Consider the following 20898-nt stretch of genomic DNA (forward strand, 5'->3'; position numbering starts at 1 on the left):
GTGTTCATATTGCCACATCCAGTAAACTCATCAGACAAATTAATAACATCACACACACCTACTGAGTGACACAACTAGCGAACCAGTAAATGGGAAAGAGGAGCTGAGATTATGAGGAACTTATTCCTCGATGCTAAAGAACCTGTTATTTTTAAGTATTTTAAAGCACTTTATTGGATATTCTATAAGCCCTAGAGAACACATAGTCTATTGTTCAATGTATTTGTGGAACTTTTATAAGAGAAGATTTTATTAAAAGCTGACTTTTGATATCATAACTCAGAGAGAGATAACAAAGTATAATTTCATAGTTGTCTCAAATACTTGTGACAGCTTGAAATTGGCTGCAACTTTGTCACAGTTGATTAGTGGAATGTGTAACAAATAGTAAAGCGGGGGTCATGAGCAAAACTAGCAAACATGCACTGAATCTCAATACTATGAAATTTCCTTTCCTTAAGCCAAAAAGCAATTAGTACTGAATTTTCCCAAGACAAATAAATGCATAGAGATTAAATATGAAAACATAGTTAACAATGGTCTTCATATGAAAATTCATCTCATAATGACAAATAAATTTCTTTTTTCTGTTTATATTCCATTAGTTTTCAGCTAGTAATAAAACACAACTTGAAAAAAAAACACATCAGCATGATTTGACCCTTGGAAAAGAGATAGACTGCTCTGCAAAGCTTGGTGTATAGGCTGAGCCTACACCATTTCTCAGCCGTTTGAATTGAACAGGCAAGAAGCACAGAGGACTGACAGCTCTCCATGCCCTTCCCGGGACAGCAGGGAGCTCATAACATGTAAAAGCAAGTCCTGATAAATATAAATAGAGCTCTCTATGAGAACACTGACAAATTCACTCCCTCATTTAATGAGAAGCTGCCAAGTGAGATGATATTTCTAGGAATGGTACAAATAACCCACAGTGGGCATGAAAAAAACAAAAGTCCAAGACAGACATTTTCTATCCAAAATCGGAAAGCATCACATTTGTAGGAGCTGTTGGACTGATGAGCTTCTCTCTTATATATGCCCCCATGTTTTTAACAAAGAACTGAAAGTATCAATTCAAGGACATCAATGAAGTACATTGCTTAAAAGTCAGATACTTAAAAAACACACAGTTCTCCCTTTGCTGAAGTGGAAAAAGCTCTGCTCATCTTGAGCTATTGTGAAGACCACACAGGTGTAACATGGCACCACTACTTTTCATTTAAATCCTTTGTGAACTCAGCTGGAAAAGAAATATGCTCATAATCACAGGGGCAAAAAGACAAGGACTTTTAGGAGCAGAATTTAACTGTACCCCTTCCTGTCACTAACAGTAAACTGAGACCCTAGAGTCCAGATGCAGTGGCTTATGTCATAGAAAGGATACCAGTGTGGTCTCAAGGAGAACTTTGGTTAAAATATTGATTTTCTTGTTTTTCAGTACTTTGATCAACTATTTTGCAACGTGGATCATTTAACAGAGCTCGAAAGCTGGTTATGGGCTTCGTCCCCACTCGGGTCAGAAGGTCGCTTTTGTTCTGATAGGTCTGCATGTGCGGCTCATCTTTAGCCTCGGGACCCTCTGCTTACTGCATTCTGTTCCCGGGCAGTTGACTGCAGCCTGAAACTCCAGCTGTTTTGCAGATCAGAATGATTTGCAGCAGGGATAGTGGCCCAGAGAGGTTATACGGATCCCCACAAATTCTTCAGTGTTGCTAGAAAAACATTGTGAAATGATTCTATATGAAGAAGAGGGCATTTTTATTTACCCAACATTAAGCTGTTTGAAATAAAGGCCTCTATGGAGCTTATCTGAAACCATTATGAATTTCACAGAATGATTTAAGGACTTCTGTTTTCCAGAAAATAAACACAATGTGAATAAGTGCAGCAACAAAAATCACCACTCCATCCTAAATCAAACAAGCATATCCCACTGGTTCTCTGACTTCCTGAAAACAAGAGGACCTCACAGGAGTCTGGGTTTAGAAAGCTTTTCTTGTTGTCTGACGGGAAGTATGTTCCGAATGAGAACCAAGTTTAACAGAAAAGTGCTGCCCGGCGGCTGAGCTGAAGATTAAGTGGATCAGGATCAGATACAAATTTCAAAATGATTTTTTTCTGTTCCATTTGATCTTTCCTCTGAAAATATCTGAGTTAGGAACAAAAATATTGCAAATGAGCTATTTTTAAGGAATAGTGATAATTATAGGATTGGCAACATCTGTTTACTTCCAAATACACACAAATACACACACAATGAAATAATGCTCTCACTCCATTTTTTACCATCTTTTTCTTCATCAAATATATTCTCAGGGTTAGGATTTTTTTAGTTTTTATAAAATAAGACTCCTGGAAATTTTTTTTATGTTTCTATCTTGCTCAAACATTTCAGAAAATTAGCTTTGTTTCTACCTTTTGAGGAAAGAAGGAAGAGTGTAGGTTTAGAGGATAATTTAAAACTTGATTAAGCTGTCATTAAGGAAAAATTATGACACTTGCAAAGGAAATGATGGTATTTGAGCTTGTACTTAAAAAATATATTAAAGTAACAAACAAAAATGATTTTAAACAATCTTAAAGGAAACATGAGACACCTGAGTATTTATAAATGTAGTTTTTTCTACTATTCTGTGTGGCATTGAAGCATTTTCTATGAGACGCATTTCTCCATTTAACAAAAGGCAGCACGATGATGTGTGACAGAGACTCCAGCCACAAAAGACACTTGGCCAGCTTCCCCAGTGACTGTGTTGATGAATTTGAGACTATGGTTCACATGTCAACTGAAGGTTTATGGGATCATAGAAAAATCAGTCAACATAGAAAGCATAGCAGGCCAGAGAACCTTATGAAATTTTCAAAAAAGTCTTCCTTGAAATCGGGAAGAAGATATTTTAAAACTCATTTCTCTGACATATTTACTACATTTGGTAGCACTTTAAAATGTATGTTAAAAATGAAAAAGAGGCAATCAGGTTTTTGTTTGTTTAGCTTCTCTGTGGAAATGGGGATCCCTCATATAAAGTTGGATTTGTGTTATACGCATATTGGCATCCCATTGTCTGCTGTAGCATCGTATAGCATCATCCGTTGTGTAGTTTATCTTGGTGAACTATCTTGGTCAAGGTAGCCATGCATAACGAGAGGTGGAGAATCAGAAAATCAGAGTAGTTCTTTCCTGCTCTTCTTCCCTTGGGCTGCTGGAACAGTCATGGGTCTAAGGCCAGCTCTCACTTATGGAGGCAGCCAGGTCAGCTTGTCTTCTTGAAACTTCTTATCTCGAGGCTCATATTGCAAACTACTAAATGGCACAAGCCAGAGACTGTGTAGTTAGGAAAGGTGGAAGGAAATCCTATGTTTACATGCGCCAGGTCAGAAGAAATCTCTGCTTTGGTATCTGAGGGAAAAGACAGATATATGTTTAAAAAAAAAAATGTTACTTGGATTTCTATGGCATTATCTCCTGTGCATGTCCCTCTCACAGAGACTTCAAAGAGACACTTCATGGGATCAGATAAGGACAAATGAAGAGGGAACCAAATACACCCATCTCCTGCTTAATATTAGCAAACTGCTTATAAAAATTAAACGTTCTTCCAGAAAACACTAACTTGGAGTGTTAAAGAAAAAAATATATATTGCATTATATAACTGCCTCAAACCTCTAAGTATTTTCCTAAAATGTAGTCAAAACAAACTGCCTATAAAACAATCAGATTATCATTCACAGGTAAAATGATTAAAACGTCACTTCCTGATCACCAAGCAATGCAATTAAAACGAGTTTTTTGCTTTGTTTTTGTTTTCTGTAGTAACAGGCAGTTTGCATGTCCTGCATTTATAATTCAACATGGCAGAAGAGTACTCAGTAGCAAATACACTTGACAGAAAGACATGTAGAAAATTTTACAATAAAATACAAGGCAATCAATCCGCTTACCTAATTCTTTTGCTTCAAGAAGGAAAGCTAATCAAGGAGGAGGGGCGAAGCAGATTTTTTTTGTAATTCATCTAAGTTGCTGCATGTATGGGTTCCTTTCTATTTGTTCCTTTCAATTGCTGAATAGAATGTCTTTCAATGATTATATGATTGTCTGTTTATTTATTCTCTAGTTTATAGACACATGGAAGTTTCCAGTTTTTTGCTACAATGAATAGAGTGTGATAAACATTTTATGCATGTCATTTTGTGCTTTCATATGTTTTGAGTAAATGCTAGGAACAGAATTGTTAAATGCTAAGGTAGATGTACGTTTAATTTAACAAGAGACTGCAAACGGTTTTCCACAGAGCTCGTACCTTTATATATATGGCATATGTACAGGAATATACACCGGAAACAGCTGCTCCCCATCCTCTTTGTTTGATTTATTAGTCTTTTTAGTATTAGACATTTTATTGAGTAGTGGGATCTTATTGTGGCTTAATATGCTTTTCTCTGATGAGTGATACTGTTGAGAATCTTTCTCCATGTTTATTACGATTTGCAGATTCTCTTTTATGAAGTGCCTGTGTAAGCCTTTTGCCCATTTTTACTGAGTTGCTGTCCTTTTTGTTATTGACTTAGAAGAGTTCTTTGTGTAATGCAAATGTTATTCTTTTGATGAATAATGTACTGAGCACCTGCTTACCCAGTCTGTGGTTTGCTTTTCCTTTTCTGTGTGTTTTGATGAATAAAAGTTTTTAATTTTGATGAAGCACAGTTCAATGTTTTTTGCATTCTTTCTAAGAAATCTGAAGCCTCATTCGCGTTGCAACAATACACTCCTAAAATTTAGCTTTTACATCAAGGTCTGTGATCAATCTTGAGTTCGTATTTGTATGGTAATTTTGTGTATAGTGTGAGGCATAAGTTGTGGTTGAGTTTCTTCCATACAGACACTCAATTGGTCAAGTGCCACTTGCTTAAAAGATTTCTTTCCCCATTGAATTATATTCGTGCTTTTGTCAAAAATCATCTATGTATGTGTAAGTCTACATTTTGGGTGCTTTACACTCCATGCTTTGTTTGCTTGTCCTCAACCTCATTGCTGTTTCTGTGCCTCTTTGTATCTGACCCAACCCTCCACTTGTTCTTGCGCTCTGCCTCCTGTGACATTGTCCACAACCTCACCTAAAATCTTTAAACAAGGCTTGAAACGTTTCCTTCCCTTTGCCTTAATATACTCCTCAAAGACACAGTTAGATCTCTCATAATGGATATCACTCTGTTGTCTTATGGCTTGCAATATTTGATGAAAATTCAATTGTTGTTCTTCTTGCTGTTTGCTTGTATAGAATATGTAACCACTAACCCTGAAGAGTCTTAGAATCTACTCCTTTATCTTTAGTTTATTGTAGTTCAGTGATGCTGTACCTAGGTGTGGATTTATGAACATTCATTCTGTTTGTGATTTGTGGTGCTTAGATTTGTGGATTAAGATTTTCATCAAATTGAGTAGGTTTTGGCCAACATTTCTTCAGACGTATTTTTGCCCCATTCGCTCTTCAATTTCTGGAATTCAAATTACAAATACATTAGACTGATGATACTGCCCTATAGATCACTGATTCAATTCAGTTCTTTTAGTCATTTTTTTGTCTCATTTTTGGGCATTTGTTTGACCTGCCTTCACACTAATCCTCTCTTCTGTGGTGGTCATTTTCCTGTCAAACCTTCCAAAGTTTTAGATTTCAGTTATTTTACATTTTTCGGATCTAGAATTTCTATTGCTTTTGTTTTGTGGTTTCCATTTCCATATTTGTTCACCTATTTCTCTGTGTGTTCCTGTAATGCTTTGACCATATTTATAATAGCTATTGTAAAGTTGTCTGCTCCATCTAATAGCCAAGTCTTCTCTGAATTGGTTTCTGTTTCATAAATTTTGCTTAAATATAGGTTCCATATTCTTGCTTCGCCATGTAGTCTGTCTTCTTTCACTGTATACTGCATATGGTGTATATATGAAGAGTGATGATTGGATAATAATATAACATATTTTTCCTGGAGAATAAAGGCTCTTTCTTATGTCTCACAGCTAAGGTGAAAAGTATTAGAAAGAGTTGAATTGATCTGTGATTGCACTTTAGTAAGAAGTTTTGGAAGAGAGGTTCAGTTGTTAGCCACCACTGTTGGATCTGCCCAAGGGTTATTCCACTTAAAAAGTGTTTGAGCCTGGAGCCAGGACAGTGCTGGGACAGGGTGCTGCCTTATACTCAGAGATTCTCTGTATTAAATGCTCAAGACTGCAGGGGCTCTGCTCGCCTTGCCACGCCACTTTCACTTCTTTTTATTTCATATAATTAAGGGCTTATTGATAGGATATTGATATTAAGGATGAAGGATATTCAAACAATTTGTTATTGCATTTGGACCTTGCAGACATGAATCTGTACCTCCTGCCTCTGCCTTGGATGCTATTTCAGCTGGCATCTCTTCACCTAAGACCTTCCAGCCCCAGACCCAGTGTTTGCCTCCAGATGCTGACATAGCTTTTTGCTCTGCATGAAATGCTCCTTTCTAGGGAATTGGAGTTAAGAAAATGGGGAGAGTTAGGGACAACACACATGTGAACCTTAAGCACAAAGGTGAGCAGAGAAGTAGTTCAATGAACAGTAGAGAAACAGTGAGTAGTAGGGCAACTTAATAGAGAAGATGTTATAGTGTAGTTGCACATTTCTGTTCGTGACTTGGTAAAGAAGGAAAGTAGGATAATTCAAAATGTAGCGGACATTTGAAAGAATGAAGCCCTAGAGTATGAAAGAGGGGATGATGTTTACAGCACAAGCGAATGGGCTGGAGTTCTAAATAGGAGAGGGGTCACGTCGTCTGTTAGAAAGGAGGTGGGTGGAAATGTGATTACATACGCAGGTGAGTTTGGGTCTCTGGATTCCACTCATCAGTTTAGTATTACATCAGCTACAGTGATGGGAGAAATGATATGATTTTGTTTGAGAAAGTTTAAAAGAGTCACATGGAAAAATAAGAAGACACATATATTAAGGAAGAATGAAGTCAGTAGAAACTGAGTAATGACCCTCAAATATCTTCCTCTCCGTAAAAGCAAAAGAACACTGGCAAAAATTGTCAAAATCATCTTTTTATGAACTCTGGGAATCAAACAAAACCTTGCGACACCAGAAAGTGATTATTCAAGAAAAACAGCTGCATCTTGATGAGAACAGTGAGCTTTGTGGTGTTTGAATTTCTTTAATCCCATCCAAATCTCTCTGAACCATGGTGACCTTGAAAACCAACAGCTCCACGATCACAATGAAGCCCAGCACTCTAGCAGCCTCCGAAGAAGGACTTAGAGCTCCTCCAAAACCCAATTCCTAGATAATTTTCATCATTTGGCCTGTTTCACAGTTCCCTGGAAAATCCTGTTTACAAGGTTTATCTTTGTTTGACCTGACTCACAACTCATTCAGTTACCAGTGAGCTCACCATCTCACTACAAACAGCCTTTCTCTGGGAGGGGGAGGTCGTCAAAAAACAATCAGTGGCAATTCTTTGGCATAACAGCTACCAAGGTGGTGGTAACATTTGGGCCAAACAACAATCTGACTAAAAACATAAAGGAACAGCTGGGGAAAGAGATGTAACTAGATGGCTTTGAAACCTAGAACACATTCCTGAGACATTAGAGGGCCATGAAAATATGTAGGTGTGTGTGCACGCCCAGGGCTGGGTGAGTGCCCGTAAAAGACCCAAACCTGCCTCTGTGCCTGACCTAGAGGCTCTGTACTAGCAAGAAATGAAGAGTAAGCTAGAGTTGGCAAATGTCTGCCTCAGCACGAAAGACATACAGAACACGTGCACAGAGCTTCTTGACTAGGTTGAGGAGACTCATGGGTTCAAACATCTAAGGGAATCTCTCTGCAATTATTAGATAATCACTAAGATAATTGAGCAGATTTCAGTGGCCTCACAGGACAGAATACAGACTCTATAGAACTAGTTAAGGAAAGTCACTAAATAAACAAGTAGAAGCAACAACAACAATAAAAACACTAAAAACAACTGTATATAGGGAGAGAATCTAATTTCCAGGGTTGCCGCGTTATATAATTTTAAAAGTCCAGCTTTCAACAAGGGTACAGGTATGGATATATACACTTGTCAGCAGTGTGGGATTCTCCATTCAGAAGTGTGATCATAAGTTTAAAAGGATCAGTCTCTCTCAGGATCTTCCTCTAAAAATTTGTAACAAAGGGAAAAAATAAGCATATATCCTGCCTTTGCAGTGGAATTCTAAGAATAAGCAAATAGTCTTAGTGGATGTCCAAAATATTTAACTTGAATAAAATTAAACTTGTCATTTTATGTTTTTGAAAAATGCAGAGAATAAAGGAACAAGTTAAATGAAACTACAAGGAAGCAATCAGGTAAATCCAAAATATCTGATATTCTGTAGGCCTATTGAGCTGATTTTGTTCAACAAGTCAGAGGCATAAAAAAAGAAAGAAGATGGACTCTTCTAGAGAAAAGAGACCTAAGTGAATTAACAGCCAAGTACAAGGCATGAACTTTGTTTGGATACTAACTTTAAAATATCCATCTAGAAAATGAAGTTTTGGAGACTACTGGGAAAATTTTAATATAGATCGAGGATAAATTATATTAAGGATGGATTAATTTAACTGAGTGAAATAATGGTATCAGGTTTTATAGATGCACAATGATAAATTTATGGGTGCAATATCAAGATAATTATACCTTTCATCAAAATTCTTCATTCAGTTGGGACTGGCCCTGTGGCCGAGTGGTTAAGTTTGCGCACTCTGCTGCAGGCGGCCAGGTGTTTCGTTGGTTCAAATCCTGGGCGCGGACATGACACTGCTTATCAAACCACGCTGAGGCAGCGTCCCACATACCACAACTAGAAGGACCCACAACGAAGAATATACAACTATGTACTGGGGGGCTTTGGGGAAAAAAAGGAAAAAAATAAAATCTTTAAAAAAAAAATTCTTCATTCAGCAAAAACAACCGATAAGCAAATGTTAATTATTTGCTCAAATATGTAATGGATATATGGAGGTTTAATTTGCAATTCTCTCTAATGCTAAGTATACATGGAGACATATGACATGGGAAAAACATCTGCAAGTATAATGCTCTACTCAAGAAAAGACTTGTGAGATAGGAGTAGGAGGTAAGACTGTAGCAGTAAATGTGGATAAGACCATCAAAATCCTTGGACAGAATGCTAAGATATTTGCCTTTGTACTTCTGAAAGAGCTGAGACCCTGGATTGATAAGTGAATAATTGATTTGGTGAGTGTTCTGGATATCTCCACTCTGCCCCCTAGAGCCACTTGGTACCTTTTTACTCCTAGACCTTCCCATTGAGGTCAACCTGCACTAATGGGCTGCCTTGTCCTATGACTTCTGGTTAGATTTCACAAAATGGTAGCACTGGAAGAAGATCAGGAGGAGGGATGAAAGACATGCTGGAGTATTTATTCAGACTCCATCCCTGGGAAGAGAGAGGGAATGGTGGGCAAATTGCATCCTTCCATCAAACTCTCAACCGAGTGTCCCTCTCTACAAGAAATTCAATTCTGGATTCAGTTATATTCCTCCTCTGCTTCTTCTGTGGTCCACAGAAGGCAACGGCACCCCATAGATACCATCCTTTGTAGCTATAGCTTTTCTAGACTCTGCTCATATCTTTGTAAACAGTCCTCTAAATTCTTCTCAAATTACCCAATTTAAGTTTGCATCTGTTTCCTGCCTAGATCTGGATAAAAATAGAGGGAAATAAATTGATGTGTAGTATCACAGTTGACAATAGGCTGAAGTAAAGAAATGTGTGCAGAGAAGAAACTACATTATGTCTGGTCCAGTAGTACACAGACTTGATGAGTGAAATTACCTTTGCATGAAGAAAACTCGGCCCCTTTTTCATGGTGGGTGAAACTCTACACCTAGATGTACCTCCTGGTAAGCTAAGCATAGGCTGGTTTTTTCAATTTCCAAGCTTTCAGATTTCTGACGCTTATGATTTTGTGTACGGTGACACCATTCACTAAGGAAGAAAATACAGGAAAAGCAAAGTTTTGTATGGTCAAATTTGTTGAGCTCAGTTCCAACGTAGTAAATTTAATATATACTTTCGTGGCCACCGAAGGAAGAGAAAACTCAGGAAAAAATGCCATCAGAAAGTCAAAGGAGGTGGCAGTTTCAGAAATGAAAGCTCTTTCCATGTCTAAAGCTGCAGAGGTCAGGGAAGGTAAGGTCTTCACACACCCACTTATTTTAGCAGTTCAGAGATCACTGGTAACCCTGTCAAAATCATTTTCTCCCGAGCAGAGGGAAATGTCTTTATGGTAGAAGAGTGAAAGGGGGTTTTCTAATTAAATGGGTAATAAATTTTCTTTCAAAAACTTAAAGAGATAGGAAGAAATTTTATCAAAATGATGAGTTGTAGATATGTTTTAATACTCTAGGTATGTTAAAACAAACACTTGAACGAACTGCAGAATAAAGGCTATCAGTAGACGTTACATGAATTTCACTTGCTTTAAGGGCTAAAGTTTTGTTTACAAGTAGAAGTACCCTGCATCAAGTGATGTTACCTTTAAAACTCCTAGGAAATCATCTTACATTTAAAAATGTTTTTTCCTTAATTTTTTAATGGTTGTCAACGTCTATATTTTTGGAAATATATTTCACATAACATTTTTTAAAATTAAGTTGTGCAACATGTTGATTTGATACATTTATATATTGTAATATGCTTGCCATTGTAGTGATAATTAGCCCCTTTATTACATCACGTAATTATCATTTCTTTTTTGTGGTGGGAATAATTAAGATCTAGTCTCTTGGCAAGTTTGGTGTTTATAATACAGTATTGTTGTCTGTATTCACTATACTGTGCATTAGCTCTCCAGGACTTACTTATCTACTAGTTGCAAGTTATGTGAAAGTAAAAAATTCTTTAATTTACTTATACAGTAGCTCCACCTTATCCAGGGTGTCGCTTTCTGCAGTTTCAGTTAGCCGTGGCCCACCTCGGTCCAAAAATATTAAATGGAAAATTCTAGAAATAAACAATTCACAAGTTTTAAATTGCACACCGTTCTGGGTAGTGTGATGCAATCTCCCACCATCCAGCCATCTGCCCTGGGATGTGAGTCATCCCTTTGGCCTGCGGATCCTTGCTGTATCTGCTACCCATCCATTAGGTACTTAGTAGCCAGCCAACTTGGTTATCAGATTGACTGTTGTGTGCTTGTGTTCAAGAAACCCTTATTTTCCCCAATAATGACCCCAAAGTGCAAGAGTAGTGATGCTGGCAATTCAGATATGCCAAAGAGAAACCATAAAGTATTTCCTTTAAGTGTAAAGCTGAAAATTCCCAACTAAATAAGGAAAAAAATATCGTATGCTGAGGTTGCTAAGATCTATGGTAACTTTTATTACAGTACATTGTTATAATTATTCTATTTTATTATTATTGTGGTTAATCTCTTTCTGTGCCTAATTTATAAAATTAAACTTTATCATCGGTATGCATGTATAGGAAAAAATGTAGTCTATATAGGGTTCAGTACTATCCAAAGTTTCAGGCATCCACTGGGGGTCTTGGAACATATCCCTGGGGGATAAGGAGGAACTACTGTATTTCTTAGATGTGAACAAACCAACTAACGGCATGTGCATTGCTCAGATTTGCAATGTGATATGAGATACTGTGCTGCCTATTTCATGAGAGCCTAAATAACAGGAGTCTATAAGCAATCTTCATGCTTCAGAAAGTTTGCCTTTTTTTCCTTTGAAAATAGATCACAGTAACTGCCATTTTACTATTCTTATTTTTTTTCTTATTTCTTTCTAGGGTTAAAGTAATAATACTCATGATAAATTCAGGTTCTGGGATTTTCATAGCTCTGCAAGTTATTTGACCTTCTAAGTGCATGAGATTGCCTCATAGTATTCCAATAAAACAAAACATACCCATAACTTAAATACGAAATCTTGCAAATTTCGTTGAGTGTGAATACACCAGAACAAAATGTGCTTAGTCCCTTCTCATGCCCTGAGTAGAGACTATCTCGTTAAAAGGGTTTGGTAAAACTTAGCGTAAAACCCCGTTATGCTTTCACTGCAGAGGAGTTACTTATCCGTGCAGGGTGTGACAAAATTCTGAAGCTTTATCCTTCCACAGAATTGGGTATGAAAATTTAAATGGGATGCGATCATCATTTAATTTTAGTATTTCAAACTCTAAATGGACAATTATAATTTTGACCAAGCAATTAAATTTCAGTTCAGTTCCTCTTTAATGGAAATTTTATTAACTGTCATGACAAAGTCCAAATCCTATTCCATACAATAACTCAATATCTTTTCTCAACTACTCGTTTAAAATTCCAGCAAAGCAGAAATGCATTAGGATACAATTGGGTACTGGAAAATCAGTGATTTAATTCCAGGTTTTTTGACCTAAAATCAGATTTTTGAACCAAATGATTAATATTTAAAGTGTGAGAGGAATTGAGTCTTTGGAGTTAAACTATATTTTAGGTATATAATTTGCATAATGTGCTTTGCCTAACTCATCATGAATCATTTTTTAATATATTTGAAAACTGGCTGAGTGCAGAGCACAATTCTGAGCACCTGAAACTGTCTCATTGCAAGAGAGAATGATATTTTTCCATATTTCACTGGCACACTAAGCGCTATGCACACGGAGCTGCTGAAATTCTTGAGAAGTGTTAATTTGCAACAGGGAGAGATGCTCTGGCAGGAGTGGTGTGGTGCACCACACAAAGACCCCACATCTCAGGCCCTGAGGTATTGACTTTATTTGTCACTCATTCAGCTAACACTTATTATTATCTCCTTCCATGTGCCCAGCATCACATGAGGCACTGTATGAGAGGAGTGATAGCAAATTTCTAAAGATCTGAAGGGAGGACACCAGGAGATGAGCATAATAAAGAGCGAGCAAAGCCACCACTGGGAATTAAATCAGAGGGAGGCGAGTAGTAAAGAGAAAACTCCCTCACGTTCCCTGCCTCCTCCCCTCCCCATGTCCGCACCCAGGATCCTAACTGGTGAAACCCTGGGCCGCCGAAGCAGAGCTCGCAAACTTAACCACTCGGCCATGGGACCAGCCCCAAGGCTGATATTTTTTATACTCTAATTCTTATCCCCTAAAAAGAAAATGAAACTTACGGGGATAAAGAATTCTTTTGTGGGAACATAAACCAAAATTTGGGGATCCAACAGAATGCCCTAGTCCCCACCATGCCTTAATGTCAGACAGTAGGTGGTGGGGAGCCTGTACCTTCTTATGCTTCTTGCTGATTCTGGCTTAATTCATTATCCTTTGTACCAAATCCTCCCTTTACCCACGCTGTGAGATGTCACAGACTTTGATTGTAATCTGGAAGTGTGGCAGGTGGGGAAACAAGTGGGACCTACTTTACATGATACTCGCAACTAGAGTTGCACCAACCTCATTCAGTACGCAGGCTGAGCACCAGTCTCTGCTGGGTTTATCAGCGCTGTCTGTGTAGGTACATAACCAAAAGGAGTTTCTGTGCTGGAACCAGCCAGGAAGTGTTGGGTGGGTTCTACAGAGTAGATGCTTACAGCCCATGCTGTGTAGACCTCTCTACCTTTCACAGCTGAGTAATATCAATACTTACCTTACTAATGCTTCAGTTATTGGTATAAAACTGTTGTAGCATATAATTCATTGGAGGTCAAGACAGAGAGGTGTGGCCACTTTAAATCCATGTATGCCATAAGGATGCATACAATTTAACGGACACCTTCCAAATACCCGATTCTATGTTAAATCCTTTACAAATGTTATTTATCATCTTCACTTCTACTGTAAGAAATGGCTACATTGCCCCCTTGTACAGATGAGGAAAACAAATCTCTCCCAACCAGCACTGCCTTCGCTAAGCGCCTCATTAATCACCACTTAGAAGAACCAGAAATCAACCCATGGTGGTTCAGATTTCAAAGCCTATGTTTTTTCTATAATCTCAGGCTGTTATTCATTTAGAAGAGGAATCAATCCAAAAACAAAGGTTATTAAACAGTAAATTTGGAATCAGTTATAGGGCAGAGCAGCCAATGGCAAATACTGTCAGTATCGCTTGCAAAACAGCTAAACAAAAACTGATTCCATAAAAACAGAGCTTTTATCTCATCAATTCTGAATCTCAGTGGAGAGGCTGATAATCTCCAAAAGGCTCACAGAAGCTGCATGCTGAGAATGCCACATTTAATGAAGGTTCTGATCAGTTCATATGAGCCCCAGAGGAAGTCACACGGCATGGTGCAGTTTCTAGAAAAACAATAATAATCATTAGCGTTATAAACACACTCTTTCTTTGGGAAAGAGACAGAGACGTATGAAACGCGTCTTCAGAATGTAAAGTAGTCTTGTGGGGAAAAGGAGGAGGGTGTTCTCTGTTCTTTCAGAGCAGCCTTTGCTCACCCTAGAGTCATCCGAGGAGCGCTTCAAAACTCTCACTCCTGGACACAATCCTAGAGAGATGCATTTCAATAGTTTGAGCTGGTGTTTGGGCTTTTGAAAGGTGTTCTAACTTGAAGCCAGGATTGATAGCCAATGCCTTAGAAGTAAAAGAGGCCTAACAGGTAATAGTCACGGTGAGGCAGATGTCACTGATCCCAAGATTGACGCCAAATTCAACATGGATTTTGAGTATCTAAGAAAGGCACAAGGATAATCATATGAATACAGCATGATCCTTCACAGTCACCATCCACAAAAATCTTGTACACTAGGCAGGAAGTGTACTTATGAGGAACTTTAACACATTGCATACTGTAATAAGAGTTGTGCTGATTTCTCCAATGGACATTACAAAATCCAATGACGAAGAAGAAACCCTAAGTCTATTTAAATAAATGTTAAAGATCATAAGAGATTAAGCTAGGGTAATGATTTTCGTATAAAATGTAAAATATAGAACATTGGAATAATTAAATTAATACAACAAGGCAAAAGGTTCTCTTGAGAAGCAGAGTGCTTTCCATAAATGAAAATGCTCAAAAAATAGAGGATCTTTAGCCAGATATGTAAAAGAGATTTCTGCATTGGGTAGGAAATCAGACTAGACAGTAATATGTCAGGGTTCTCCAGAGGAAATCAAACCAGTAGGAGAAGAATCTATTGATAGATAGATGATAGGTCAATCGATAGATAAGTTGACGATGTAGATAATAGGCAAGTAGACTGATAGGCATAGACAGGTAGATCCATAGACAGATTAGGTAGATGAGTGAATGGATGGATGGACAGACAAACAGAAACATTTATTTTAAGGAATTGGATTATCCGATTGTGGGGGCTAGCAAGTCCAAAATCTGTAGCACAGGCCAAGAGGCTGGAAAGACTCAGGCAGAGGCACAGCTGATGCTGCAGTCTTGAGACAGATTTTTTTCTTCTTCAGGGAAACTTCAGTTTTGCTCTTAAGGCCTTTCAACTGAGTGCATGAGGCCCAGCCACGTTATCGAGGATAACCTCCTGTACTTAAAGTTGACTGAGTGTGGATGTCCACCACATCTACAAAGTGCCTTCATAGTAACACCTAGATTAGGATTTGATTGAATAACTGGGCATCACAGCCTCATCAAGTTGACACACAAAACTAACCATCGTAGCAATCTACAATTGTTCTTCCAACTCTAGGATTTTATGATTCCAATTAGAAAAACAAACAGAAAAAAACCTATTCTTCTCACTTCCTACTGTCCAGAAGTAGCATATGCAGCTACCATGCCTACTGCCCACTACCATGGAATGATGGGCATCCTTCCGCATTATTGCCACAATCTCATTAGATTGAGATAGAAAATTGCCGAGAGGTGCAGGCCTATCCAAACACTGCTATAACCGTTACTATCTTCTCCCCAACATTGTCAATGTTGATATAAGTGAGGAACAATAGTCAGTTTTGAAAATAAAATACCAAGTTATTTTTTAAATCAAATTATCATTATCCCAAGACAGGAATCTGGTAAAGATAAGTTATAATGGCTTTACACCAGTAATCTAAGCAGGGCTTCTTACCTCTTTCTAAACCCGACACCCCAAATTGAATCTTGGATTCTCCTGAGCCTTTGGTTGTCTGTGCAGAATAACAAGTTGAGGCACAGACAGACCAGCAATTAGACCTAAGGCACAAAGATAACTAGTGAAACCCAGAACAGGCGTGGGGGAGGGTGAAAGACAGTGAGCCGAGTATGAGTTTATGACACTGTTTTGCTCAAACTGACAACCTGAGAGCATGGGCAGCAAGGAGCTGGATTTCTGCTCATTCAGATTAGTAGTTTCTCTCCCATAAGACAGAGGAGATAAGGAGAGGTGAGAAAAAGACTACTCCGGCAAAAAAAAAATATTGAGGCACTAAGAAGTCCTCATTTATCACTGCGATAGAAAAAGTAAGAAAAGCTACTACAAAGGTTCAAGGAAAATCCTGGAAGGTGTGTGTTTGGGTTTGGCTTTGGGTGTAATTCCAGGTTGGGCCCTCATATAGTTTTCTAATTCAGTTGGGAAGAATCTATTGATAGAAGAAGATAAATGGATGGATGGATGGTTGGATTGATAGATAGACAGATAGATGACAGAAAGATAGATAGTTGACAGATGATAGATAGATGGTTGATAGATAGATACTCAAGTTAGTCAAGTAGATCAATTAGCATAGACCAGTAGATCGATAGGTAGATTGATAGGCATAGACCTTTTAAAGATAGCCAGGTTAGGAAGTTGAGTGCATTATATATCAAACTTACTAGGTTTCAGTGAATACTACACTGTTTTCATACATTAGAAGTCTATTCTAAGCGAACTCTATTTGCACTCTTACTTCTTAAAATTTGATTGGAATTATGAAAAATCTAAAAAGTGACAGCATTCACATCAGCATATCTGATTTTTAAAGAAAATGGTGCAAATTTAACACTCAGAAGAAAGAAGTAAGAAAAAAAAAGAGGCAATTTGTAATAGAATGGGAACAGACCTGGGACCTGGAGGCTACATTCCAGCCCCAACTCTGCCACTAACTAGCTGGGGAGCACTGGACAAGTCGCTGAGCATCTGGAGTCTTTCATTTCTCCCTAAGTTGGGGGAATGAATGACATCTCTAAGACCCTCCTATTTGTAAGATATGGTGACTCTTTGATCTTTCAATAGGTGAATAAACAGAGATTGCAAGTAATCTTTCTACAGCTTCTGAGCACAGACCTCTCCCATTGAAAGTTATTCAGAGTCCTCATCGTTTATACAACAAAGTTGGTAATATGAGATGTCTATTATCAATATCCTCCCTACTATATAGCACTCCTATCTCTTTCTAGTTTATTCTCCCCTGTACTAAGTTCCAGGCATGTTGAGCTGCTCACATATTTTCATACGTCCAGGTTCCTCTGTCTAGATTCAGCCTCAACAAACTCCAAGGGGTCAAGAAAAATTGGGACAACTTACAGTGGTAAAATGAAGGAACCTAAATTTGTAGTCCTTCCTGTTGATGGGAATTATTTTGTTCTCATACGCAAATCCTCGAGCTTGTCTTCTAGGGGAGAGAAATTCCAAGTATGAAAAGATGCCTGTTTTCCCAAGCAGTACCCACTACAGACTTCCTGACTCTAATCCACAGCATATTAGCCATGAAGAGTCTTAGGAAAAGCAATTATCCTTAGCATAATTGCACCTAAATAAAATATCTTAAAACTGTTGTCTGTGACATAATGGAGGTGAAATGTCCTGTAGAGGAATCATTTTCTCAGCATTCAGAGATTGTGGGGACTCCAGAAGACTGACAGTGATCATCTCAGTAGTGTCAGGGAGGAGCACGGGTTCCACAGGCTGGCCTTAGAGAAACTACAGGGAGAGCAGAGGGAGCCATGAATGACCAGGAAAGACACCAGCCGCCGAACACAGAACTATGATCTTCCCACAAGCTCAAAGCCTAGAATGTTCCCCAGGTCTGAGGAGCTCGGAGACACAGTGCCAAGTAGAGACAGTAACAGATTCGGAATCAGGGGAAAAAATCCAAAGTCTCATTGTAGGAATCAGGAAGAAAATGGAGAAATACTTTTCTATAAACTTTTAAGAGTCTGAGACACGATTAAGTTCTCAGTAATCAAATGGGGATTTGAGTTTTAGTGATGATTTCCACTACTTAAATCTCTCAATTTTGTCATTTCTAAGATGAAGCATAACCTAAATGAACTTCAATTCCTATAAAAAAAGATTTTTAAAAAGCTAACACATCAAACATTCCTATGTATTAGACATTATACTAAACCCTGTACATATTATTAGTCAATACTTGAAACAAACCTGTGAGGTAGCTATTCTTCTCATGTGCAGATGTGAGGACTGAGACAGAGAGAGCTTAACTAACTTACCCACACAATTAACAATAGGAAAGCCAGGGTGTGGACCAAATGGGGGCTCTCAACCACTATGCGTACTTGCACTACACCTGGGCTAATGCTAACTAACCGAATTATTCAGGGCAGACTTATTGCCCAGCACCCAAAATCTCAGTGGCTTAACTGGGAAACATTATTGTTCACTCGCATCCCAGTCCTGTGTGTGTGTGTGTGTGTGTGTGTGTGTGTGTGTGTCTGTGTCTGTGTCTGTGTTGGGAGGAGAGGGAGGAGGGACATTGACCTGTTACAACTTATGACCCAACATCTATCACACGTGGCTTCCAGGGTGTCTACAGAAGGCAAAAGAAGGTGGAATTGTGTGAAGATGATTTTTATGCACAGGCGATAACATCACTTATCCCCACTTTTCACTGGCCTGAGGTCAGTCCTATGACCCCATCTAACATCACAGGGCTGAGGACGCATGTCGCTGGGAGCACAGGAAGAGCAGGGGATACACATTTCTGTCACAATAAAACAGGGGTTCATAGTGAAGAAGTTAAAACAAATCTAGAGAAGTGACACTGTCACCCATTATTATTCACCAAGAACATCTCTTTACTATGAAAAATCCATTTCATGCTTGTCTACTTTGGTAAATCGCAAAATTGAGTTTAAAATTGGTTAAAAATGAGAGTGATCACAAGAAAACTAAAAGGCATTTGATGTTGATAATCAGAGGCTGGCATTCGCCCAGATGTTAACATAATCTAATTCTAGTTCGTGATAGAATCTGTGCTATTTCTCTTCTTGGAAAATGGGTGCTCATTTCTTGCATGCTGTCTTGTCCTGATAAATCTTGAAATGCTTTTTTTTCAAAGACAGGAAAAATTCCATAATGAATACTACTGTAAACTATATTCTTTAATATTTGGTCCAAACTAGGCGCAGAATTTAGAATGCATGTCACAAAATACCAGAGCAAAAAATCAGTTTTTTCACACTTGCTGAAACCACCGAATCCTAACACTTCAGCAACCATTCAACAATTTACCCAGAGAGTTGCTTTTATACCCGTCACAGAGCGAATCAAACGATTTGAAAAGGGAGATAAAAGTAAAGTTTATTGAGTTTCATAATTGTTATATTGTAATAGCTTTCTCATTCATAAGAATTTATACTTATATTCAACAATATAAGAAAGTATCTTGCTGTGTGTGATTGGTACATTATAATAAATGAACCTTCAAACATTTTCTTATTCATAAAATTCTGTATTCATGTTTAATGGCATCATTTGAGGATCATTACAATGTGCTAATGGTAAACAACTTTTTAAAATTTAAACCTGGGGAAATGTGATTTTGTAAATTGTCAGTTTAAAGAGACAGAACCACATAAAGAAGAGTGGTTTAAGAAACAAACGCAAAATTTGGAAAAGGAATAAATATTGGGACCAACAGGTGAAACTGTTGCTTTTTTTTTTTTCCTGGTGAGCAGGGGACCATGAAAACAATGATCGTAAGATGGAAGCCATTGCTTTTTTTTATTGTTTGTTTCTCCCGCTGTGGGAGGGTGGGGAGTGATTGAGTTTTACGTGTATTTTAATTTTTCACAAACATGCAACAACAAAAAGCACAATGAAAGAATAATGTCATATTGGTTAAAAACTTAGACTCTCTGATCTCCCACTTACTGGCTGTGTGACCTTTGAGGAGTCACTGAATCTTTCAGAAGGTCAGTTTACCTGTTTGCGAAAACCGATTTAGGAAAAGCCAGTAACTTTGAGCGGTATCATAAGCCTTAACAGAAGTAATACGTGTAAAGTACTTGTAACCTCGCAGAGCACATGTTATGACCTCAATGCATGTATGTCATTGATATCATTATTATTGGCTATTATTATCACCCAAAAACATGAACTACATTTACTTTCCCATCTGCCTCTTTTTGTTCAGTATTCGTTCACATAGCATTAAAACAGAAATCTGTCTTATCTAAAACACTTAAGGAAAACAAAAGGTGATGACAAGGAAAAGGAGCCCCCTGGATCAAGCCTACAGGTTGCATTCCCTTTGGTTTTATGTCATAGCACTAGCATGATTGATAGAAAGGAGAATATGGTATACAAATGATGTTTTCCACAATATTAAGTCTAGGACTGTTAAAAAGTCAGTAATTGAGAGAAATACAATTGGAATACATGCAAAAGTCTCAGACTCTGAGCCCAAAATAACAAAATATAGTTCTGCTCAGAAGGATGCAAACAAATATCTTCAGGGATGCATAAATAGTAATAGATATTCAATGAGCAGAGAAGATAGAAAACATTACTGCTGAATGATTACTGGGAGTGTGAATGGGAAACAAATTAAATGTGAATTTATATTAAAACATAAGAGCTACAAAGAATGAAGTGAAATGCTAAAGGCTTAATAACAGCAAGGTACTTATTTCGGTTGAAATAACTGAAGCGATCGATGATTATGCGATTATGTACGGGCAACTCTGCTTTCTGAGAAAAATAT

The 20898-nt window shown here is 37.9% G+C and overlaps 1 long non-coding RNA gene across 1 annotated transcript in view; it reads right to left on the reverse strand.

Moving 5' to 3' along the window:
* Window positions 1-225: 225 nt before the first annotated feature.
* LOC139078623 (uncharacterized) overlaps window positions 226-20898 on the reverse strand; it is a 224837-nt gene continuing 204164 nt past the window's right edge. Inside the window, exon 3 of the long non-coding RNA XR_011531643.1 lies at window positions 226-3403. This is a non-coding gene — a long non-coding RNA (uncharacterized lncRNA). The remainder of the gene's footprint in view (window positions 3404-20898) is intronic.

The sequence above is a fragment of the Equus przewalskii genome, chromosome 22, assembly GCF_037783145.1.
Source record: "Equus przewalskii isolate Varuska chromosome 22, EquPr2, whole genome shotgun sequence".
Taxonomy (NCBI): domain Eukaryota; kingdom Metazoa; phylum Chordata; class Mammalia; order Perissodactyla; family Equidae; genus Equus; species Equus przewalskii.